The 21939-nt window shown below is 45.2% G+C and overlaps 1 protein-coding gene across 5 annotated transcripts in view; it reads right to left on the reverse strand.

The window, feature by feature from the left end:
* Positions 1-21939, reverse strand: part of Sv2b (synaptic vesicle glycoprotein 2b) — a 174191-nt gene extending 152252 nt beyond the window's left edge. Inside the window, exon 1 of one of the 5 annotated variants that reach the window (XM_087589081.1) lies at positions 21495-21939. The gene's annotated coding sequence lies outside the window, so the exon portion shown is untranslated. 5 annotated transcript variants of the gene reach the window in all.

Consider the following 21939-nt stretch of genomic DNA (forward strand, 5'->3'; position numbering starts at 1 on the left):
GATGCAATAAGGATTACATTAATATTTAAATAAAATACTGGGGGGAGCAATTTCTGACAGCAGAAAGGTTATATGTGTATGCTGGGTGGTTTTGAGCCACTGTGACAATATCTGACAGAACAACCTCAGGAAGAAAAGAGGTCTTTGGCTCATGGCTTAACAAGGGAGTAGCTTGTTCTGGCTCCCTCTTTCAGAGGATTTCAGAACATCTGTGGGCATGGGAACATTCATGGTGGCAGGAGCCTGGGACAGAAATGCTTATGGTCAGGGTCAACCAGAAGTAGAGAATGAACCTGAAGCCAGAGGCCAGGCTGTAATATTTTCACATTTGTGTGTGTGCTGGTGTGTGTGTGTGTGTGTGTGTGTGTGTGTGTGTGTGTGTGTAAGGGTGTTTTGCCTATATCTATGTGTGTGCTCCACATTTGCAGTGCCTTTTGAGGCCAGGAGTTACAGATCCTTGTGAGCTGCCAAAAGTAGATGCTGGAAATGGAACCCAGGTCCTCTGGGAGAGCAACTGCAACCAGTGGTCTTAACTGCTGAGTCATATCTGCAGTGCTACAATTTTTCCTCAAGATTCATTTGTTTGTGTGTATGTCTGTGTGCCTGTTTAAGTATGTATGCATATATGTGTGCAGGAGGACATGTGTGTGTATGCACATGGAGGCCAGAAGAAGGCATCAAGTGTCTTCCTCCTATATTACTCCCTACCTATTCCTCTGAATTAAAATCTCTCCCTGAACCTGTAACTCAGATTGTATCTACTGTGCTCAAGGCCAGAAAACACAAGAGATGTTCCTAGCTCTGCCCCCCAGAAAGCATCAGCTGCAGGCATTTGTAGTTCTCTAGGCTTCCTGTGTAGGTGCTGGAGTCAAAGTCTGATCTCCATGTTTGTACAGCAAGCACTCTTAACCGCTGAACCATCTCTCCAATCAAAGGTGCAGTCTTCAAAGCCCCTTCCCTAGTGACCCACATTCACCAGTATGGTCTTACCTCCTATAGGTTTGACAGCCTCCCATAATAGTATTGACAGCTAGAAACAGGTTCAAAACATGAGCCTGTGTGATTTGTATCAGATTCATACCATAGTCATATGAATTATAAGGGGCCCTGATCCACTGAATGAAGGTTTGTCTGGTAGGTTTCCCACAGACCATCCCTTTCCTCTCCCTCTCCCTCTCCCTCTCCCTCCCCCTCCCCCTCTCCCTCTCCCTCTCTCTCTCCCTCCTTGCTCTCTTGCTCTCTCGCTCTCTAGTACTTAGTGCTGTGCCTCACACTCAGTTGAGGGTTTGTCACTTACTGGGGAAAGAGATGCCATTAGCTTCACAATTCCCCAAAGAGACCTGCGTGGGGAGTTGTGCGTGGCAGCCTGGCAAAGGAAACACCACTGGCATCACAGATATGAAAAACTGTAAATTCACAAATGACAGATTCGTGACTTCCCTGGAGAATAAATAGCGAGAACAGATGGGTCCTGGGGCTGGAAGATTGCATGCAAATCTTAATAGAACTTTGATAATTTAATGAGTGTGGTAAAGAAAAATGGTGATCCAGTACCAGAACCAGTACTAGGACACAATTTTCCACTCTGATGTTTAACCCCAGGATAACTTCCCATGTTGAGGAATGCAAGATTATAATGAAAACATTTCTCCAAGGATCTTTCAGTGGGCTGACACACAGAGCAACATGGTGCATCCTATTTTCTCTATGCTCTCTGCAAGGACCTCTCTGGACAGCAGCCTTCAGGATTGCTTCAGGTTTTGTGTGCCCAAAGGAGACCAATAATCTTGCTTTTCCAAATTTGCCAACCCGGGCTTTTTCCAGTCAGTCTCTCTCGTTGGTCATCTCTGGAGTGCTTGAGTGAAGGCATACTCCATTAAAAAAAAAAAAGAAAGAAGGAAAGACAGCATAGGATGAGGAATCTAACAGGCTGAGTCAAAACTCAACCGCTCACCAACTGTGTCTGGCAAGGTATGGCTTGGCCTCTATGTTCTGTGGGAATAACTTTCATTTCCTTGCAGGACTTTAAAAGTGTAGGAGATAGGCCTTCCAGAACTGACAGGCAAATTGGCAGTGTAACCTTGAAGCGGTTACTTGGCTTCACCACTATGTTTCCTTTAGCATCAAACCAAGAAGGCACAAGTCCTCAGCCACCAGTGTGTGTCGTGAGCAGCAGCAAGCGCAGATACCACTCCATGGATATGGATTAAATGGGTGGAGCCCGAGCTCAACTCCATGCCCAGAGCCACTTGTGGAGAAAATGGTTTATTCTGTTTACACTTCTAGGTAATAACCGTCACTGAGGAAAGTCTGAGCAGGAACCTGGAGGAAGGAGCTGATGCAGAGGCCATGGAGGAGTGCTGCTTTTTGTCTTTCTTACAGTTTCAGAGGTCCAGTTCATCAACGTGGCAAAGAGCATGATACCACACAGGCAGACATAGTGCTGCAGAAGTAGCTGAGAGTTCTACATCTGGACCCACGAGCAAAAGGAAGAGAAAGACATTGGGCCCAACCCCAGTGACACACTTCCTTAAGCAAGGCCACATCTACTCCAATAAGGCCACACCTCCTAATTCTTCTCAAGTACTGCCACTCCCTGATGACTAGACATTAAAAATATGGGCCTCTGTGAGCTGCTTTTATTCAAACCACCACACATAAATCTAAGCCTCTCCAAAATGCATCTCCTTCAAGCTCTTCATTTTTTTAAATGACTAGCAGACATTGTAATATATTTACCATGTATGACATGTTCTTTTAAAATTTGTATACATTGTGGAATTAAGCCAATTAATGGGAGGACTAAACAGAGAAAGGGAAAGTGGGTAAGGGATGAAGTATGGGGAGCGATAGCTAAAACTAGTAGCCATTTGAGGGGTCATGTGGAAACCTACTTCAGTAGAAGCTTTTTAAAAATATATATGTATGTGGAAGAAATACAAATGGAGTGACCAAGTAACAGAGAAAGCAATGACCCAACTAGATATCTCTCATCACCAAATAAAACTTTCAGGGCCAGGAATGGATTAAATCTAAATGAGTTTTTGGCCAAATGTGTCCCATGGAATGCACCCCCCACCACCACCACCCTCAACAACTCAGGCCATTGCTAAGGCTATTTTTTGTTCCACACAAACTTAGGGCAAGGCCCTATTGCTGAAGAGAACACCTACATAAATTACTGGACATAGAGAAGTCAAGATGGTGCCTATATAGAGCCTTCACCCCTACTGACTACAGTGGATGGTACTGAGAGGAACACTGCACAATAACTGAAGAGCAATCACCAAGCCAGCTACAAGCTCTTTGGTCTGCAATGGTGACCTTCCTTCAAGATACACTCGTGCAATAGTGGCCCAAAGGTGGTGGGAGTGACCAACCACTATCTAGCTGGTTTGAAGACCCACTCCATAAGATGGAACCCATGCCTGACACAGCTCAGGTAGCCAATTACCTGTGATTAGATAGGCCATGGACCTAGGGGAAAAATCTAATACTACTGCTCTGCTAAAGAAACGTAGTAATAAAGTAACTCCTAACAATATTCTACTATACACTTACAGATCATTGTCTACTCAGCCCTCATCAGAAAAGCTTCCTACTATAACGAGTGGAAACAGTATGGAGACCTGCAACTGGAATGTTCAGAGAGTCTGAGATCTTAAAACACAGTCTTAAATGGGTTGTCGTCATCAAATCCTTCCTCTCAGGGCTCAGGGAACTCTGAAGGAGAAGGGTGGAAATATTGTAAGAGCCACTAGGGATAGACGACACCAAAAGAGCAAGGTCTTCTAAATTACAACAGGGTTAATTCACGGTGAACTCACAAACACTGCCTGGTAGCTTGCACATGGCCTGTATAGGCCTAAGCCAGATGGGGTCCCAGTACTCAGAGAGGAAGTGGACACAAACACCCATCAATAACCCAGAAACTGTATCCAACTGATAGCCACACACAAAGGAAAATTTGTTTTTTTCCTAATGTAGTGTCCCTAGGTACACAAAACCACAGGCCCTACAGCCAGCAGTAGATGACCGAAACAAAACAAACTCAGTGGTATTTGGGAAAGGCTTTTGTCTCATATTGTTCTGTGTGGACATTTTTAACTTACACGTCTTTTGCTTACATGTTATGATTTCCGATTTTGAACTTTTATAATTTTTGTGTGTTCAAACGTGTTTATCTCTGCATCTGTAAGTGTTTCTTACACATTTTCTTAGGTGCTTTCTTCTGTTTGTTAGTTTTGTAGTATTCTGGTTTATTTGTTTTTATTTTATTTTGTATAATTTTGGGTTTTTTAGAGGTCTGCCTTTTTCTAATAAAAGAGAAAGAACGGTATGGATTTGAGTGGGTGGGGAGGTAAGAAGGATTCTGGAAGAGTTGGGAAAGGGGAAACCATAATTAGAATTAGAATATATTGTATGGAAAAATCATCTATTTTTTTTTCTTTAAAAAAAGGAAGAAAAGATGAAATTGGTATTTATTGTGGCAGCGCCTGTTAAAGTCAATTCATATGTGCACTTCCATGCACTTAACCACTTTGCAGGTAAGAAAATTTAAATCCATTCTGAGGATGTCCGTGAATAAGGTAGTTATCAACGATAGTCACCATATCATTGCACAGTGTCTCTCTCAAACTTACTCCTCCTAACTGAAACATCGTATCCTTTGATAAAGATCTCCCAAGTCTCCCCGACCTTGGGCCCTGGTTATCCTGTTCCGTTTTCTGCAAGTTCAGCTTCTCAGATCTTGGAGTAGAAACAGACAAAAATTTAGGGAAGATGAGCCCTAGATACTTTGTAGTATCTTGAAGGTGACCTGCAGTTTGGTCAAATCACTGGAAAAACCAAATCGGGCAAATAAAAGCATCAGGAATGGAGGAGTCAGAGCGGGAACTGAAGAGCTACCTTTGCATGGTTCGCGCTGGCGAACAGGGTACAGGGAGCTGGGTCCAAATGCCTCACAGGCGGAGGGACCAGAGAGCTGACTCAGCAGGAGAGACTCCCAGAGAGGTGGGCGTGGGAGGGTTCAGCTACTCCTGCTTCCCAGAAAGTCCCTGGGGAGTTCATCTGGGATCCCCATTTGTGAGCATCATGACCTAACTGTTCAAGGAGGGCAGGAAGGGATTTCTTTTATAATTCCTTACTCAGAGTCTGCCTTTGTGCTCATCTGACTTGCATCTACAACACCCTGAATTTATGAGACATTTATCAACAAGACAAGAGAGGACAGATAGAACACAGCAGAGGGGAGTCTTGGGAGCACATACTGCAAGTCATCTTCAGATAAAACTCCTGAAGTCAACAGAAGTTGACAATATTTTACTTTTAAATATTAGTATAAATAGAGGTTGAAGAATGTCCCTACCCCCACAAGAACTATTTCAGAAGTTGGGTGTGGTGCCACACTCCTTTAACCCCAGTACTTAGGAGGCAGAGGCAGGCAGTTCTCTGAGTTTGAGACCAGCCTGGTCTACAGAGTGAATTCAAGGAGAGCCAAGGCTATACACAGAAGCCAAAATTATAATGCTGATGAAGAAGATGATGATGATAGTGATGATAATAATGATTTCAGAATTCTAGGGTTTTCACATGTTTTAATATTTGCATATATATAATAGGATGTCTTTGGGAAGGGGCCCAAGCCTAAACACAAAATCCAGTTACATGCACCATATATGCACAGCCTGAAGGCAATTTCATACAATATTCTTAGCATGCCTGTAATTTTTACAACATCCTGTCACATATAAAGCACATATAAAGCCTATACAAAGCACACATACAGATATGAGATTTTTCCACCTAAGGTGCCATGTTGGGGCTCTAAGAGTTTTCAACTTTACAGTATTTGAAACTTCAGATGTCCCCACTGGGAATACTCAGTCAGCAAATGGGTTTCCAAGGTGAGTGCAGTGGGGAAGGGGGTGGTGATAAGAAGAGAACAGAACTGGCACCTGTGAGGTTCAGCAGAGCAGGGCTTTGCCTCTTTAAATCGCAGGTGCTCCCTTTCATGATTATTGTCACTGTGAACATGGGAGTGCAAGCGGAGTACTCTCCCATTACTGTTGGAATACGCTTTTTGGAAAGCCACTTAGCAGCACAAGTGAAGACCTGTGTCTCAAGGTTTCCCACGTACCAAATGTGCTTCCACAGCAAATATTCTTCCAATCATAAAAATAATAATCATAAAGAAAGCAGCTACCTAGGTGGAGAACTTGAATCCTCTCAGACTTCAGCAATAAATGTGGGCCATTTCCTAATCCCTTATAAACACAAAAACTGGAACAGATCACTACAGGGTTGATCCTTCGGTTTATAATAGTCAGAGCCAGGAGTGGGGTGAGTCGCTTTGCTAAATCTAGGCAGGTCGCTGGGCAGCTTAGACCAAGCATGAGAACGAGTAAATTGCTCAGCATAGCTGTGAAGTGCCTTAGATACATCTTAATTTAGTTCTTCATCCACTTTAGCCATCTAATCTCCTCTCGAAAGCTGAGAGATTGTCAAATTAGAAAAGGATTTATCTTTGGAAAGAGAGCTCTTACCGTCGGGGAAAGCTGACTCTCCCCAGAAATGTCAACCTTTTGTTCATTGCAAAGATAGGTTCCCTGCCTGCATTTTATTTATGTATTTTGGTCTCTACCTTGTTCTAAAAAGTAGAGCAACTGGCCCGGGCATCCTGCAGGGGATTCCATCTGCTACCGGCCAGACAGAAGCCGTGGATTAAGTCAGAGCCAGGATCCCCCGAGCAGATCAGTCAACACGCCCACACCCCCAGGCCCTGCCTCTGTGCAGACAGCTCATTAAACAGTATATAAAATGATATAAGGCTCCACACGGAGCTAACGGGGAGCAAAACAGAGCCGTGAAGGAGAGGCAGAGGTAGAGGAGGCAGATTCAGTTTGTCACTCACACTGGAAGACTAAGTGAAACGTGCCAATAAAGATGAGAATTGCAATTGTCACAGGGAGATGTTCCTTTCTGCCATTACTTAGACCAGCTCTTTGATGCCGATGGCTTGCCTGGAGGTAGTTTTCCTAGGACCTTATTGCATTGGCCCTCTCCAATGCCTGTGAGCTTCTCAGCTAAGGTCAGACAACCGCCTCCTTATGATTCAGCTACCATTGGAGCATCCCAGAGGCTTCTGCTCCTACCCTAACCATTAGGCTTTTTCCTTGCACCTTCCCAAGCCCTCATCGGATCCAAAAGAAACAATTTCTTCAGCACTATTACCCATCTTCCCCTGCAGGTATTGATTATCTGTTAAGCTATCTGCCCACAACAATTTTTAAGGTAAATATATATTCTATCTTCATGGTCCAAAGTTGGGGGACTTGCCAAGACCTCTTTCAAACAGGGCCTTGCGCTTCCTAGGTAAGCGCTCTACCATTGAGCTAAATCCCCAGCCCCCGGCCATTTCATTCTTATACGATTACAGATCAGCAGGCTTCCAAGGGCAAGTCATTGTCCTGACTCCCTTCCTAGAAGCCTTTCACCAGGCTTTGTAAAGCAATGTATTTGTTTCCTTGAGCAAGCACTTGCTATCAGTTAGAGATACCAAAGAGTCTAGCTTCCCTTAAAGCCCTATTTTAACAGACACCTGGGTGCACCAAGGCCAAGTTTGCTATCTCTTAGAAAACCTTAAGGAATCAGAAGTGGACAAAGTAGAGGGCTTCTGTATCCTACCACGGTGCCTTTGTGGATGTATGGTCATTGCTGAACTGTTCACAACAAGGAACTGGAACCAGCCCAACTGTCCATTAACAGATGAATGAATGCCCTAGTAAGCTTTTCACCACTGTATTAAAAGACTGCTCCAAACCGATGCAGGGAGGAAAGGGCTTGCTTTGCCTTATACTTCCCAGTCCATCACTGAGAAGAGTCAAAGCAGAAAGTCAAAGCAGGAGCCTGGAGAAACAGAAGCAGAGACCACAGAGGTGCACCACATGTTAGCTTCCACCCCATGGCATGTCCATCTTAGTTTTTATACAACTCAGGCCCATTTGCCTAGAGACAGCACTGCTCACGGAAGGCTGAGCATGCCTGCCTCCAGTCAATAGCATGCCCAAAGACATACTACATGCCAGTCTGATGTGAGTAATTCCTCAATCGAGGGTCTCTCACCTCAGGCAACTCTAGTTTGTGTCTAACCAGCACAAATGGATAAATAGTTTTTCTATGAACTGCTGGAGCCTGTGAAGGGGCCAGTCCTAGAGATCCAAAGCTGTAAGATCTCCATGGCACAGGGCAACAACAGGATATCCAAGAAGAGTCCCAGTGAGAATCCAGTATTGACAGTATAGCGGAAGCAGAAACAGACCAATGACTCATTGCAATGAATATTTGCAAGTAAAGAAGTGTGAAAAATGGGTATGGTGTGGGAAACACTGTGACACACTCTAGTTTCCACAGTAAGTTTTTTTTGGGGGGGAGGTTGCGAGGACAGAGGGCAGATATGAAGGGATGGGAGGTGAATGGATTGGGACGCATGATGTGAAATTCACAAAGAATCAATACGATGTCTTTAAAAAGAAAATGTGTTTTATACATACACAATGAAATTTTATTCAACTATAAATAATAAAAGCATAAAATCTGTGGGAGATATATGTATCTGGGAAATATTAAGTGAGCTAAAACAGACTCAGTAAAACAACAACAAAAAAATGTTCTCTCTCCACAAGGATGTAACCCATGGCTCCAGCTGCATATGTAGCAGAGGACGGCCTTATAGGGCATCAGTGGGAGGAGATGCCCTTGGTCCTGTCAAGGCTCAATGCCCCAGTGTAGAGGAATGTCAGGGCGGGGAGGTGGGAGGGAGTGGGTGGGTGGGTGAGGGAGCACCCCCATAGAAGCAGGGGGAGTGGGAAAGGATAGTGGGTTTCCGGAGTGTATATAGTGGCAAGAAAACTAGAAAAAGAGCATTAGATGGGGTTCTTAAGGTAAAGAAGATAGCACATGTGATATGAAAGTATGGTCTGGGGGGGGGAGGGGGCTGAGAAGGTTTAAACAGGCATAGGGAAAGGAAAAGTATTGGGAGAGTTAGCCAAAGCTGAGGATGTATGAAACCCATATGGAGAGCTAATTAAGAGCATAATTTAACAAAAGGAAGCTTGAAGTTAAGCACCCTGCACAGGTGGGTAATTCTCCTCCCAGAAGCCATAAATTGTTGTACAAAGATCCCAGTGCCAGGTATGGGCCACCTCCCTGTGAATTGTTGGTCAATGAGACCCCAGAGGCCCCTAAAATCATATAGGCTTCTGTCATTGCTTCTGGTTGCCCATCACAACTAGTTGATAATAAGACCATATTTCTGAAGACTCCATGCACTATATTTTTTTTTACCATAAGGGAACAACAACAAAGCAGAAAGGGCAAAAGATGGCACTTTACTACCTAAGTCTGGACTCTGGCACTAGCTCTGGATTCAGTCTCGGGCAGGGCTGCTTGCAGATGCCCCATCAGCAACAGCCTGACCAGATCCCACGAGCTAAGGCCATTTTTCTAGCTCTGCTGGTGCATGCAAAGAAGACAAGACAGGCTTCCCTTCCCGAAAGCATGACCCTTCTCTGCACTTCGAAAACCCCACTGGGAATTCTAGCCACAGAACAATCCTGTCATTGTGAATTCTGTCATCTGTGACATACCTCACTCTCGGCCTATTTTTATTCTCTCTAAGCAAATAGTTTTTTTTCCTCACTTGAAAATTATTATACCACTGCCAGCTGCTGGGATTACACAAATAAATTGATAATAGCGAAGCAATATGCTGCCCCCTGTTCAAACATCACCGCACAACAACAAAGCAGCCCGCAGTGCCAGCTCCCATTCACAGCCTGCAAACAGAAGCAGCACAAATGAAGGCCACCCACTCTCCCAGCCTCGGGGGAACACAGTGGCAAGCAGCATGGTCTCAGGATGGAGTTTTACTCTTCCATTGCCAATGTACTCCATGTCCAGGGAGAATGTGCAAAGTCATGCTCGTCTGCTAAGTAACTCAGTGCAGTGCAGATGCTCCTCGTCCTCTGAGTGGAGTTAGCACCCTGATGTGCATTAATCAAGCATCTGGGTCTCCCAGTTATAAATGAGCTTGCAATTCTGAACAATAGAATAAACGATTAATATTAAGAATGTTTGTGCACACTTTATATACCAGACAGAGAAGACTTATAACTTAGTAAGCTGTGATATACCCCATAAAAACAGGGATGACACACACCTTCTCTGCCTGCCACTGATCCCAGTGCCTGGCACATTAAATACATACATACCTACATACATACATACATACATACATACATACATACATACAACAGACAGACAGACATATAGGTAAATGAATTTAAGGAGGAAATCTGCCTGTTTTTACTTTTGTGCATTTTAGTTTTTTTAGTGCGATCCTACAGTAAGCAAGATGGTTGTGAACACTCAAGCTCCTAAGTAATAGAGGAGAGCTGGAGAAATAGTCAGACGCTAGAAGTCTATGATGCTCTCTCGTGAAGCTAATATTCTGAGAACCTTATTTCAGCTGGAGAAGTCAGCTCAAGGTGGCAAGTATCTGTGGAGTCTGCCTGCCTAGCAACCATGTTCTCTTCTTAGGTAGTTTCCTTTGAAGAACTCCCCCTATCCTCACCACGTGCAATTTTGGCTTTTCACATTTTGACCTTTGGGTCTAGGTGCGAGGCCCCAACTAGGCCAGGCAGAGTTCTCTTAGCCCAGAGATGAATCTTAATCACAACAAAGCCAGAAGAAATCCTGGTGGAGCTTGTCCCTTCTGTGTGCTTCCAAACAGCTAATCTATTAGCAAGGCGGTCGCGGCCTAGACTATTCACAGGCGTACTGAGACTTTGCTAGAACACAGTAGGGAATTTGCACCAGTGAAGACTCTTCCCCATAGATTCACTGCTCTGCCCTCTCAGCAAAGGTTCTTGACCCAACTCCCTCACGGAAGACTACAGCAAAGGAGAGAATTTCGAGCCAGGAATTCTGGGTCATAAATCTGCCAGCGGTAGTAAATCACCCCCCCACTCTTGGACCCTCCTTCTCTTTCTCCCTAGCATAAAGAAACAAGGACGAATGCCCACAAAGGGGCCTTGTGTGTTAGGTCAGCAGAAATTGACCCCCTGAATCTCGGGCATCCGCAGCACAAAGCTCACATTGTGGGTCCAGCAAAGCTTTGGGTTTAAAGCAGTTAATCCCTTGGCGGATGCCTGGAACAAAGAGGATTAACCTCAACTGAGACAGTCACCATCCAAATATAGAGCAGCCCCAAGAACACGCGAGACACAGAACATGCCCCGGCTTTCTCTCAGACATGCTTCTTCCCTTAGGTTCTTTCCCGCTCGGCCGTTAGTAAACACAGAGTTTAACCAGCACCTAAAAGCTAAGGGGTTAGATGGTCAGGATCTCCTCCACGCCCCTCCACTGCCTTCCTAAATTCTCCAACCCAGCATTCATTGATCCTCCTTTGAAATACACACGCTCAAGGTTCTCCACGTCTAGTACTAAATAAATAAAGCATACATGCACCATGTGCCAGCAACCACATCAGACATCTGAGCTTAGACATCGCCAGCCAAGATGGCAGTCTCGACTCCCAGACACAGGGAATGCTCCTGTTGTGAGTCGTATGCAAAGCTCAGTATCTCACACCGTGATCTCCTTCAGAGTTCTCCCCGAAGCCCAGCAGTGACCAGTCTACAAGTGAGAAAACTGAGAATGAGCAGTTAAACATTGTGTATGAGGCTATGTTTCCTGTAAGTATCATGGGAAGCCTCTTGGTTTCAAAACGATAGGAAATTCTATAACATTCCCAACCTTTTATAGAAGAAACAGTGGGAGAAAGAAAAGAGGGTGCTAGGTTTTGGTCTCTTGAGAAAGTATGTGTACTCACAGAATATCTGAAAAGACACTGGAACTGGAGTTTCAGACAGTTGTGAACTGCCATGTGGGTGCTGAGAATTGAACCCAGGTACTCTGGAACAGAAGACAGTGTTCTTAACTGCTGGGCCATCTCCCAAGGGCTTAACTCTTCCTAACTAAAGAACAGGCAAACTGAGTCATCTCAGCCAGTGTGTGTGTGTGTGTGTGTGTGTGTGTGTAGAAGAAGAAACATACTAGATCTTTTTTGCCATGTGTGGCCATAAGCTTGCAAAAAATGTTTATGAAACTCCAGACTCCGTGCTGGTAACAATCATACTAGTCATGGCAAAGGTGTCAGTGGATAATGACAACTGTTTAACTTAGTTCAGCCCTCTCCAGGGCCAATCGGTGGTCGACCCATTCTCATATCCATTCTCGATCCAACAAAAAACTCTAATGTGGCCACACTCACCTGAAGTGATGCTGTGAGATGTAGTCTGCATAGTCATAATTTGCCAGTATTTATCACAGGCTCCAGCAGCAAATAGTAAATATGATTATTTCAGAATAAATAAATTAATGTTAGTGGAAGCTATGGATGGGTTTTACTCTTCATGATTTTCTGGATATTTATAATGTGGTTTTAGTATAATCAAAATGTCTGAGAGAGAATGAGCTGAAGTCCTTAATTGGTAAGGCTTTGAACATCATAGGTAGAACCACGTAATCCAGGCAACTGGTGGGGAAATAAACCCAGCCAGTGCTATTCCCTGCCTCTCTAGAATACAGAACAGTCAGGCCCCACTACACACTTGTGAATCCTCCTTTTAAAATGTTGCTTTCTAGGGGGGCACTGTTGAAACTTGCCCCCCTCCCACACCTGCTCCAACATCACCTATTCTGGACAGTAATGCTCTAGGGACTTCTTTTTCATTGTTAAATGTTTTCCAGAGTCTGTGACTTAGAACATCACCAAGTGACCCACCTTAATTGGTCAGGGCTATTGTTTCCTCTCTGGATGTCTGTGATCAAGGCCAAATCAAACTCATCATCTACTGAGCTCACACATAGCCAAGCCTGTGACTGGGGAGCTAAGGATTCAAGGGGTCATTTTGAGGGACAGACACTGAGTCTCTCTGCATGGCACAATAGTTTTAGTACACTCGGTGATGACTTTGAAACCCAGAATAACTTCCAGAGAGAGTCCTTTGGTGTACTCATGAAGCAGGAAGACCTGCTCTAGAGCTCCAAGCAAATGAACTCATATCTTCTTCCCTATGTTCTACAGTGTAGGTAAGTCAACCATTATTGCTGTTTCTCTGATTGAGAGACTGAGGCTCAAGGCTGCCCCATGACTTACACAAGTCTAATGTGAGTAAGAAGCAGAGCCCACATGGGAATCTATGCAGCCTGGCCCTAGGGTCCCTGGGTCTGAACCATCTCAATACATCATCACAGGGATAGCAGTGCAATGTCCCTGAGCCCTCCAGGGTCAAGATCAGGAGATCTTGACATTGCTGTATCCTCTCCTGCCTCATCACCTAGGCCCAGAACTCCACCTAGAACATAACACTTTTGCCTCTCTCTCAGACCTGGGCCATCCTCCAGCAAGGCTCCCCATGTCTGTGCCATCTGCTATACCCCAGATAAGGCAAAAGTCAACTTCTGTGGCTGGCAATAGAGCAGAGGCTTCAGGCAAAGCAAGAAATACAACAGGAGTAACCTTCACTGGACCTGGACCCTGGGGCACAGTCCCAGAATACTAAAGTATTCAGAGGAAGTTACTGAAGGACCCACCCAGCCTCTGAAGCCGGGACGCTCCTAAGATGGTTTCTAGACCTAATGATGAAGTGGACCCAAGCGCCATTTCCCTGTTCTCTCTTGACCTTTCATAGACGCTTGTGTTTCTGCAGCCCCACTGTGGGCTCTGGTTAGATAGATAGATAGATAGATAGATAGATAGATAGATAGATAGATAGATAGATAGATGGATGATGGATGGATGGATGATGGATGGATGGATGGATGATGGATGGATGGATGGATGGATGGATGGATGGATGGATGGATGGATGGATAGATGAATGGGTAGACAGATGGACGGATGGACAGACAAACAGACAGAGATAGAGATAGAGATACACTTTACTTACTGTAAGGTCTTAGCTAAGTTATTTTCTTCTCCAAGACCAGATGAGCAGTATAGATTTCTTGCTTTCTAAGCTCCCTTCAGCTTTGGGACATTAAGATCTAATTCAGCTCAGGCCTTTTTCTCCCTTGGACATGTTCCAGACATGTAAAGGAATCTGCCCAACTTTTTCCCTGAAGCAAAGCCAGCCCACCTGGCAAGGAATGATGGACAGTCCCATTACCCAGGGCAGTTCTCTTCCTTCTGGAAAGATTGGAACTGTGACACCCTCGTACCTACAGGAGTTCTGGAAGCCTGGAGTTTCTATCACTTGCTGACCACAGGGATGACAACAGAGGCAACACCCAGCTCCTATGGTGTACAGTCTGTTTCACCCACTGGACACCTGAGTTTCAGGGCCACAAGTCTGGAGAGACCAACTTGTCCTATAGCTAGGCAGCAGTGACGGAAAAGGAAATGCAGTTGTGTAAAGGTACTTGTGTCTCTGAACCTCAGGCTTTCCTCTCCCGAACATGGAGGCAGGAGGAAAGATGTGGTGTCCTAAAAGACACTAAGTTCTGAGGAAGTATGTTGTCACCCCAATATTAGGGATAATTGTGTTTTAGTTTTTTCAACAAAAAAAGTTAATGTATGCAAGACGCTGAGGCAGAAAGATCAAAAGTGGATGTCAGAGATAACTTGTGGGTAAGGGCATTTGCTGTGCAAACTTGAAGACCTGAGTTTGGATCCCAGCTCCTGCATAAAGAGCTGGGCGTGGCCACAGACACACCTATAACCATAGCACTGTGGGGATTGGAGACAGGAGGGTCTCTAGGATTTTCAGGCTACCAGCCTCCAGTGAGAGATGTATCTGAAAGAAATATGACCAGGAGTGACAGAGCAGGACTTCCAATGTCCTCCTCTCTCCTCTGCAACCATACATTACCACATAGGCAAATGCACATAACACACACACACACACACACACACACACTCACACACACACGTGCACACGCACACAATCACTTTCAATTACAGTACCTACTTTTTCTTATTCTACTCCTTCTACCCCAGGTATGGCAAACCAAACTGATGCTCAAATCAGCCAATCTCTGAGGAGTCATTGAGCAGCTCATAGCCTGAGATAGAACCCCTTCCAACCTTCTCATTTTCCAATAAAAAGACTGCCTATGTCTCTCCTTTTATAAACAGAAACACATTATGCAAGATATTGTAGAAGTGGGATTTTTTTTTCAAATAAGCTAGTGACGTGCTTTCACTCAGCGTAAGTTGACTTAAATAACTTTCTCCTCCTTCCAGAATTCTTCCTTGCTGCTTCTGCTTCATCTCAAATTAAAAGCAGTACAATAATAATCTAAGAACATCACACCCCTGAATTCCAGCCACTTCTCCCTGGAGGATCTTTTTTTTTCCTCCTTTTTTTTTTCTTTATAAGTCTGAGCTATTTTTTGGTTTCCGAGTGTTTCTCTTTCCTGCCTTGTTGCTCTGTGTTGCTTCTATAAGACATAAACAATCGAAACCTTCACATTTAAAGCCTGTTTTCATTCCCCAAGTCCTACAGTAAGTTGCCCATGAGACCTCGAGAAGAAATGGAATCTCTTCATGGAGTTACACTTCAAAGTCCACCAGAACAAGCATTTACAGTTTCCTTTAGTGAAACTGTTCCTTTCATTCATCCTGCAGACAGTCACTGAGCACATGCTGGTGGAATTCTGGACCCTGGCCACATAGCAGTGACTCAGCTCAATGAGGGGACAAATGAAAACCTTGCTGGTGTTATTGGAACTTAAGTCTCCCTCCTGGGCTTCTTCCCTGAACTCTTAATACATTTATGAACTTGACTTCCCCATTGGCTATCCAGCAACTCATATTCAATAGCAGTAATGGCTAATCTATCCTGTCCCTTACCTCAAAATAATGAATCCTCTTTTCTTGTGCCCAAAGTGTAACACATTACAAATCGTGTCTGCTCTACCAATTATATGCAGAACTTGATTGCTTTTCAGTGTCACAACCACCATCCCATCTGATCCAGACCACCATCATCTCTTACCCAGATCCTGGAGGTAGCATCCTGACTGACTTCCTTAGGCTAAGCTCCAGTGATCACTATGAAACATCAGATAAAGCAGCCTTGCTCAGAAGTGTCCAGGGCTCTCCATCAAAGACCAAGTCCACTGAAGCCCTGAATTATCTGACTTTGGGATACTCTCCCGATACCACCATTGTGTTCACTGTTTCTCCTCTGGTCGTTTCTACAGAGGTCAACTTCCTGTTCCTGAAATGTGCCTGTTGCTGCAGGGCCTCTGCATTTGTTTGCCCTGCCTTGAACGGTCTGTAGTGGCTCACTCTTTTGTTTCTCGCACACCTGTCCAATCGATTACCTGATTCCCACCCCTTACTTTGTAGTACCTTCCCAATCCCATTCAAATACCTCTGTCCATGTTTCCCTGTTTGATGGCCCTTAACTGCCTAACTCGTGGATTTATAGAGTTGCCTCCCTAACTGGAACTGATGTTTCAGGGGGTAGAACTTGCACCATGCTTAACTGCTGCATGTTCTGCCTATGACCTGTCTGGCATTAAAGAACACTCAATAAAGATTTGGTGAATGACTGTCTAAAGAAGCATGTAAATACAGAAAAAAGACAGTCACAGGGGGAAGCCATGAGCATTATCCACCCAGATTGGATCCATAGAGAAAGATCCAGCCACAGGAACTTAGGTTTTAGTGTGTTTTTGTTAACTCCTTGAGACTTACATTCATGCATACACTGTAGCTTGATCATATTCACCCCTCTCTCCCCCTAACCACTCTCAGTTCCAATGCCTGTACCCAACCCCTTCCTACTTCATGTTCTGTGTGTGTGTGTGTGTGTGTGTGTGTGTGTGTGCGCGCGTGCGCGCACCCGCGCACACACGTGCGCACGCACGCACGCGCATACACGAGCACGCGCACTTACTTTCTCTATCTAGTCCAACATGTGCTGCCCTTGTCATTTCCGGTGTATGGCCTTCCACTAGAGTACAGGTTGCCTATGGGAACCACACCCTTAAAGAGCACTGACTGCCTACCAACTGTCAATAGCTCCTCAGCTAGGGGCTCCTGAACCCTTCTCCCCTCCATGCCCCAGGGAACTTTATGTATTAAGATCCACACATTCCAAATTCTCCCCCTCATTGTACCCTGCTCTTTGCAGTACTGAATTTAATTGCTCCTCAGCCTTTTTGGCTGAGATCAACTTAAGAAGTGGAATCTATTTCCTCACACCTGACACAGGCTTCCTTGTGTACTGCTTTTGTTAATAAATGAGGATCGAGAACGGTATGTCAGCTATAAGTCTAGACTTAGAAAGGCCAGGCACACTTCCATCTTCTTTCTTTCTCTTTTTCTTTTTCTTCTTCTGCCTCCATCTCTCAACCGCTGAGATTTCATACATGTATCACCATGCCCACTTTATATGGTAATGGAGACCAAATCGAGGGCTTCGTGAACGCTAGGCAAGCACCCGCCGAGCTACATCCCCAACCCACACACTTCCACTTTCTCCTGGCTCTCTGCCTTTGCCACGCAAACCTGCCGAGCTAGACCGGGAGAAGATGAGGGACAAGCGTGGTCAGAACTAAGTCATCCCAGTTCAGGTCATCCCAAAGCAGCCATTTTTCAGACTCTCCATCAACAGAGCCAAGTCACGTGGGTAAGCACAGCAGAGATCAGCCAAGTAGAACCCAGATCTCTTGGCCACTCCATACACATGGGCGAAAATAATAAATGCTGGTCGTTCAAGGTCACTGAGTTCGAGGGTTTATTCAGGAGTCTCTTAAGACGAACCTTAAAGTGTGTGAGCAGTTCTTCAGGTAGGTCTCCTCAGCAGCTCTGCTCCATGGAGCTTGGATGTCATGGGGGGCGGGGTCTGTAGGGGCTACATACACTAGCCATAGAGCGAAGTGTCTCCACCACTGAGGATCAATAACGTGCCATGCAGATGAACAAAGCCACTCTGACATAGCCCAGGGAGACAGATCAGGTTTCTGAGACTGAAGAGTTTAACTAAGAGCCAGACCTTGGATGGGGCAAATGCACAGAACTAAATGTTCTCTTCTGAGATGAATTGGATGATGGCCAGCCAGTCACCCTGACCTTGACCCAGCCTCCCCACATCCTATTTCACAGATGCTTCCACAAGGTTTTCAGCCACCAACCCCCGTCCCCCATTTTACTCATGGAACACTGCAGTAGGTTTGCTGCACCACGGAGAGCTGATGGAGTCCTCAGATCCCCAAACACTGCTTTTTCCGAAGGACAAAGCAGCAAGCTGTGCCCTTTATATTAAGCTTCTGGGTGGGAGCCCTAAATAAATTCACCATCCAGTCATACATAGATGCACTCCATCCTGCACTGAAGGTCAGTATATTTCCAATCCCAATCCCTTCCATAATCACAGAGATCCTTGCCAAAGAAATGAAACATGGGCTAGTGAGGACAACACCTGCAGGACTGTTCACTAAAGGTGACGCTGGTTCATCTGGAAAAGAAACAAGGGCAAGCACTGTCCTCCATCTGGGTGACAGGAATCTGAGCCATCGAGCCATCTCCTCAGTCCCTGTTTGCCTTGCAGAGATGGATCTCTCTGGCTTGCTGCAATAGATCATATTTTGAATTGCCCAGGTAACACTTCCTACAAAATAACCTTCTTTTAAACATGGAGCTCAGGAACTCAGCTGAGTCCTTAAACAAGAAGTCAGTGCTGTATCTTAGTGGCAAATACATAAACATAAATCATGAAGCAAGACAACAATGACCTTTTCATGTTATCCTCAGATGGTTCCCACCACCATCCCCCTCATTCACATAACTTGACTTCCTGGGTCTCTTTCTTGTTCTCTTATGAGTGTGTTTGTGTCTTGTCTCAGGCTTTTGCAGGTTTCTCTACTCACTGCCTGGCTTCCTCCCTCACTTTCCCCAGAGTTGGTCAAGTTGCCCTTGTTATCAATGATCTCTCTGACCACATAGATAGGTAGAGATAGATAGATAGATAGATAGATAGATAGATAGATAGATAGATAGATAGGAAAGAGATAAATGGCAGATTAGATAGAGAGATAGATGATGGAGATGATGATAGATGATTGACAGATATAGATAGCTATGAAAGAGATAGATGTTAGAGATGATAGGTAGATAATAGATTGATAGATAATAGATAGATATGAAAGAAATAGGCAAATAGATGATAGAAAGTATGAGATTATAGACAGATAGTAGACAGACAGACAGACTGACACCAAACCCTCTCCAAACCTTGAAGCACTCCTCATGCTTCTTCTTCTACTTTATTTTTCTCCACCACAGCTCTGGGCTAATATGATATTTATTTGTTCATTAACACCACACAGAGAGAGACAGAGAGAGAGAGAGAGAGAGAGAGAGAGAGAGAGAGAGAGAGAGAGAGAAGAGAGAGAGAGAGAAGAGAGAGAGAGGAGAGAGAGAGAGAAGACAGAGAGAGAGAGAGAGAGAGAGAGAGAGAGAGAGAGAGAGAGAGAGTCTTGATACTATAGTTGCCATACATAGAAAAGTGCCTGGCACATAGTAGGAACACAATGAACAAACTCAGTTCTTAAATAGCCACTTCATGCCAGATGATTAATATATGAAGATTGTTTAACAATGAGCAAATACTTTTAAGTATGTGTTACATAGTTGTCATGACAATGCCATGGCTTCCATTTTACAGATGATGAAATCAAGAAAGGCTAAAGATACTTGCCTAAAACCCACACCAGCTCTCTTAGAGCAGCCAAAGCCCTACTACCCACAGTGTGCCAGGTTATTGTTCAAACACCTGATGGTTTCAGTTACAAAATGCGTGTAAGGCACACCTCTGGCAAGAGGAATAACCCACCAAAATTGTTTGCTTTTTGTCCCAGAGCAATTAACCCCAAGGATAAATGTTCTTCTCCTAGAGTACACCTATGGTAACAACTTTACCTTTCCCTTATTCCACCATGGGGGACAAACTGGGTCAGAGTTGTCCTAAGCTGTACTGGAACATGAACAACCAATGTGGGGGGAGGAGGAGGAGGAGGAGGAGGAGGAGAGGAGGAGGAGGAGGAGGAGGAGGAGGAGGAGGAGGAGGAGGAGAAGAAGAAGAAGAAGAAGAAGAAGAAGAAGAAGAAGAAGAAGAAGAAGAAGAAGAAGAAGAAGAAGAAGAAGAAGAAGAAGAAGAAGAAACCAGAAGTTGTTCTGTTCTGAAATTCCCTTAGAAATTTCTAGAGTCCCTTCCTTTGTGAAATGCTATTTCAATATTCCATGGTCCTGAAATTTAGAGAAAATACTTCTCAAGAGAATAAAAGTAAAATCCCCGACCTGCATTGGTGTACTTCATTCACCCTTAGTGCTGCCTTCAAGAGTGCCTCGTTGACACTACTCTTCTTCTGCAAACATCAGTTCTGCCTTCCCATCAGCAGTGATGGTGACGGAGAGAAGGTTGCAGGAGATTCAAGACCAGATGAATCAAGAAACAACTCCAATCTCTGCTAAGCCCCCTGGGGGCTTTGTTTTAAAATAATTCCCTTTTCCTCTCTGCAGCTATCCACTCTTCTTCTCACACTACCATCCCCAAATTGGTCACACTTCCTTACTACAGGTGTTTGTCCCCCACCGGGTGTAAGCTTGTGCCATGTTAGGATTTTGTTTCCATCCCCTCTCTATCCCTAAGGATCAGTCCCACCTCTGAGACATAAAACGTTGGCAAGTATTTGCTGACTCAGGGAAGACAACCCAGATTGTGCCTCACCATATCAACTGCATCTTCTAGCAAGCAGAACAAGTCGCCTCTTCTGCACAGGGCAAGGATAAAAGAGACCACCGAGCTGGTTGCAATGTCTAGTTTTCCACCATCCATACACCTCTCATCCCTCACCTGCCCCTCCCCGAGTCCCAGAGCCACCACCGACAATTACCCTCCAAACAGGCTTAGGAACCAGCCAGCATCCCCCAGCGCCCCACCCTACCTTACCCAACACATCGGCATCAAGTTACCTTTAAATGGAGCCGGTTTGCATCTGGGATTTCTGGATAAAAGATAAAGGCGGTTGGGCAGCAGCTCTGCTGCACCCGGACAGATGAGAAATCTACCACAGGTCTGCTGAGGGAACAGCAGCGCCTCGCTCCTCCCTCGCTAACCGCATTTACTCACCCATCCCTGCAAAACAAATCATGTTCTTTTCCTTGCGCTAAAATTTATCCAGAAACAAAACCCGAGTCCCTAAGAAAAGGCTCCCATGCCCGCGGAGGGCGCCCTCCACACAGAGAAACACACTAACAAATCCCAGTCCAGAGCCAGCAGGTGTGGGTATGTATTTAATCTGTTCTTTGAGAAGAAACCAGTCTACGAGGAGTAAGGTTGAAACTAAAGGGACGCCCAGAGAGCATGTGGAAAGCAGCTATAAATGTCAGTAGCCTAAGTTACGAAACTATTTACCGCGCCAATAGTTCATGCGCTTTCACTCCAAGTCCTGGGGAAGGCCACATTCAAAGAAGCGCGCAGCCAGGGGCAGCAGCAAGTGCTTGCTTTTCGGTGCGCTGCTTTCCAACTCTGCTGTCCTTTGGGGCTTTACCCAACAACCGCACCCAGCGGTCCCCGTGCGAGTCTCGGCATGCCAGGCCTGGGAACCGGTACCGCCTCGAGGATCACCGTTCCCTACCTGGGTGGAAAATCCGCAGCGAGCGATTCAGCGGTAGAGCACCGTTGATCTGGGTAGCTCAAGCCAATGCGGCCCCTGGTGATCCCAACCGAGGCAGTCGCTCTCCCTAAGGCACACCTGCACTGCCGCGCCCTCGTCCTGTCGCCGCTGCTGCCGCTGTGCAGAGCCTCTGTGCAGCGCGCTCCCAGTCCCCTGCAGCACCCCAGCCCTCTCAGGGCTCCT

Source organism: Rattus norvegicus, chromosome 1 (assembly GCF_021556685.1).
Source record: "Rattus norvegicus strain SHRSP/BbbUtx chromosome 1, alternate assembly SHRSP_T2T, whole genome shotgun sequence".
NCBI classification, from domain to species: Eukaryota; Metazoa; Chordata; class Mammalia; order Rodentia; family Muridae; genus Rattus; species Rattus norvegicus.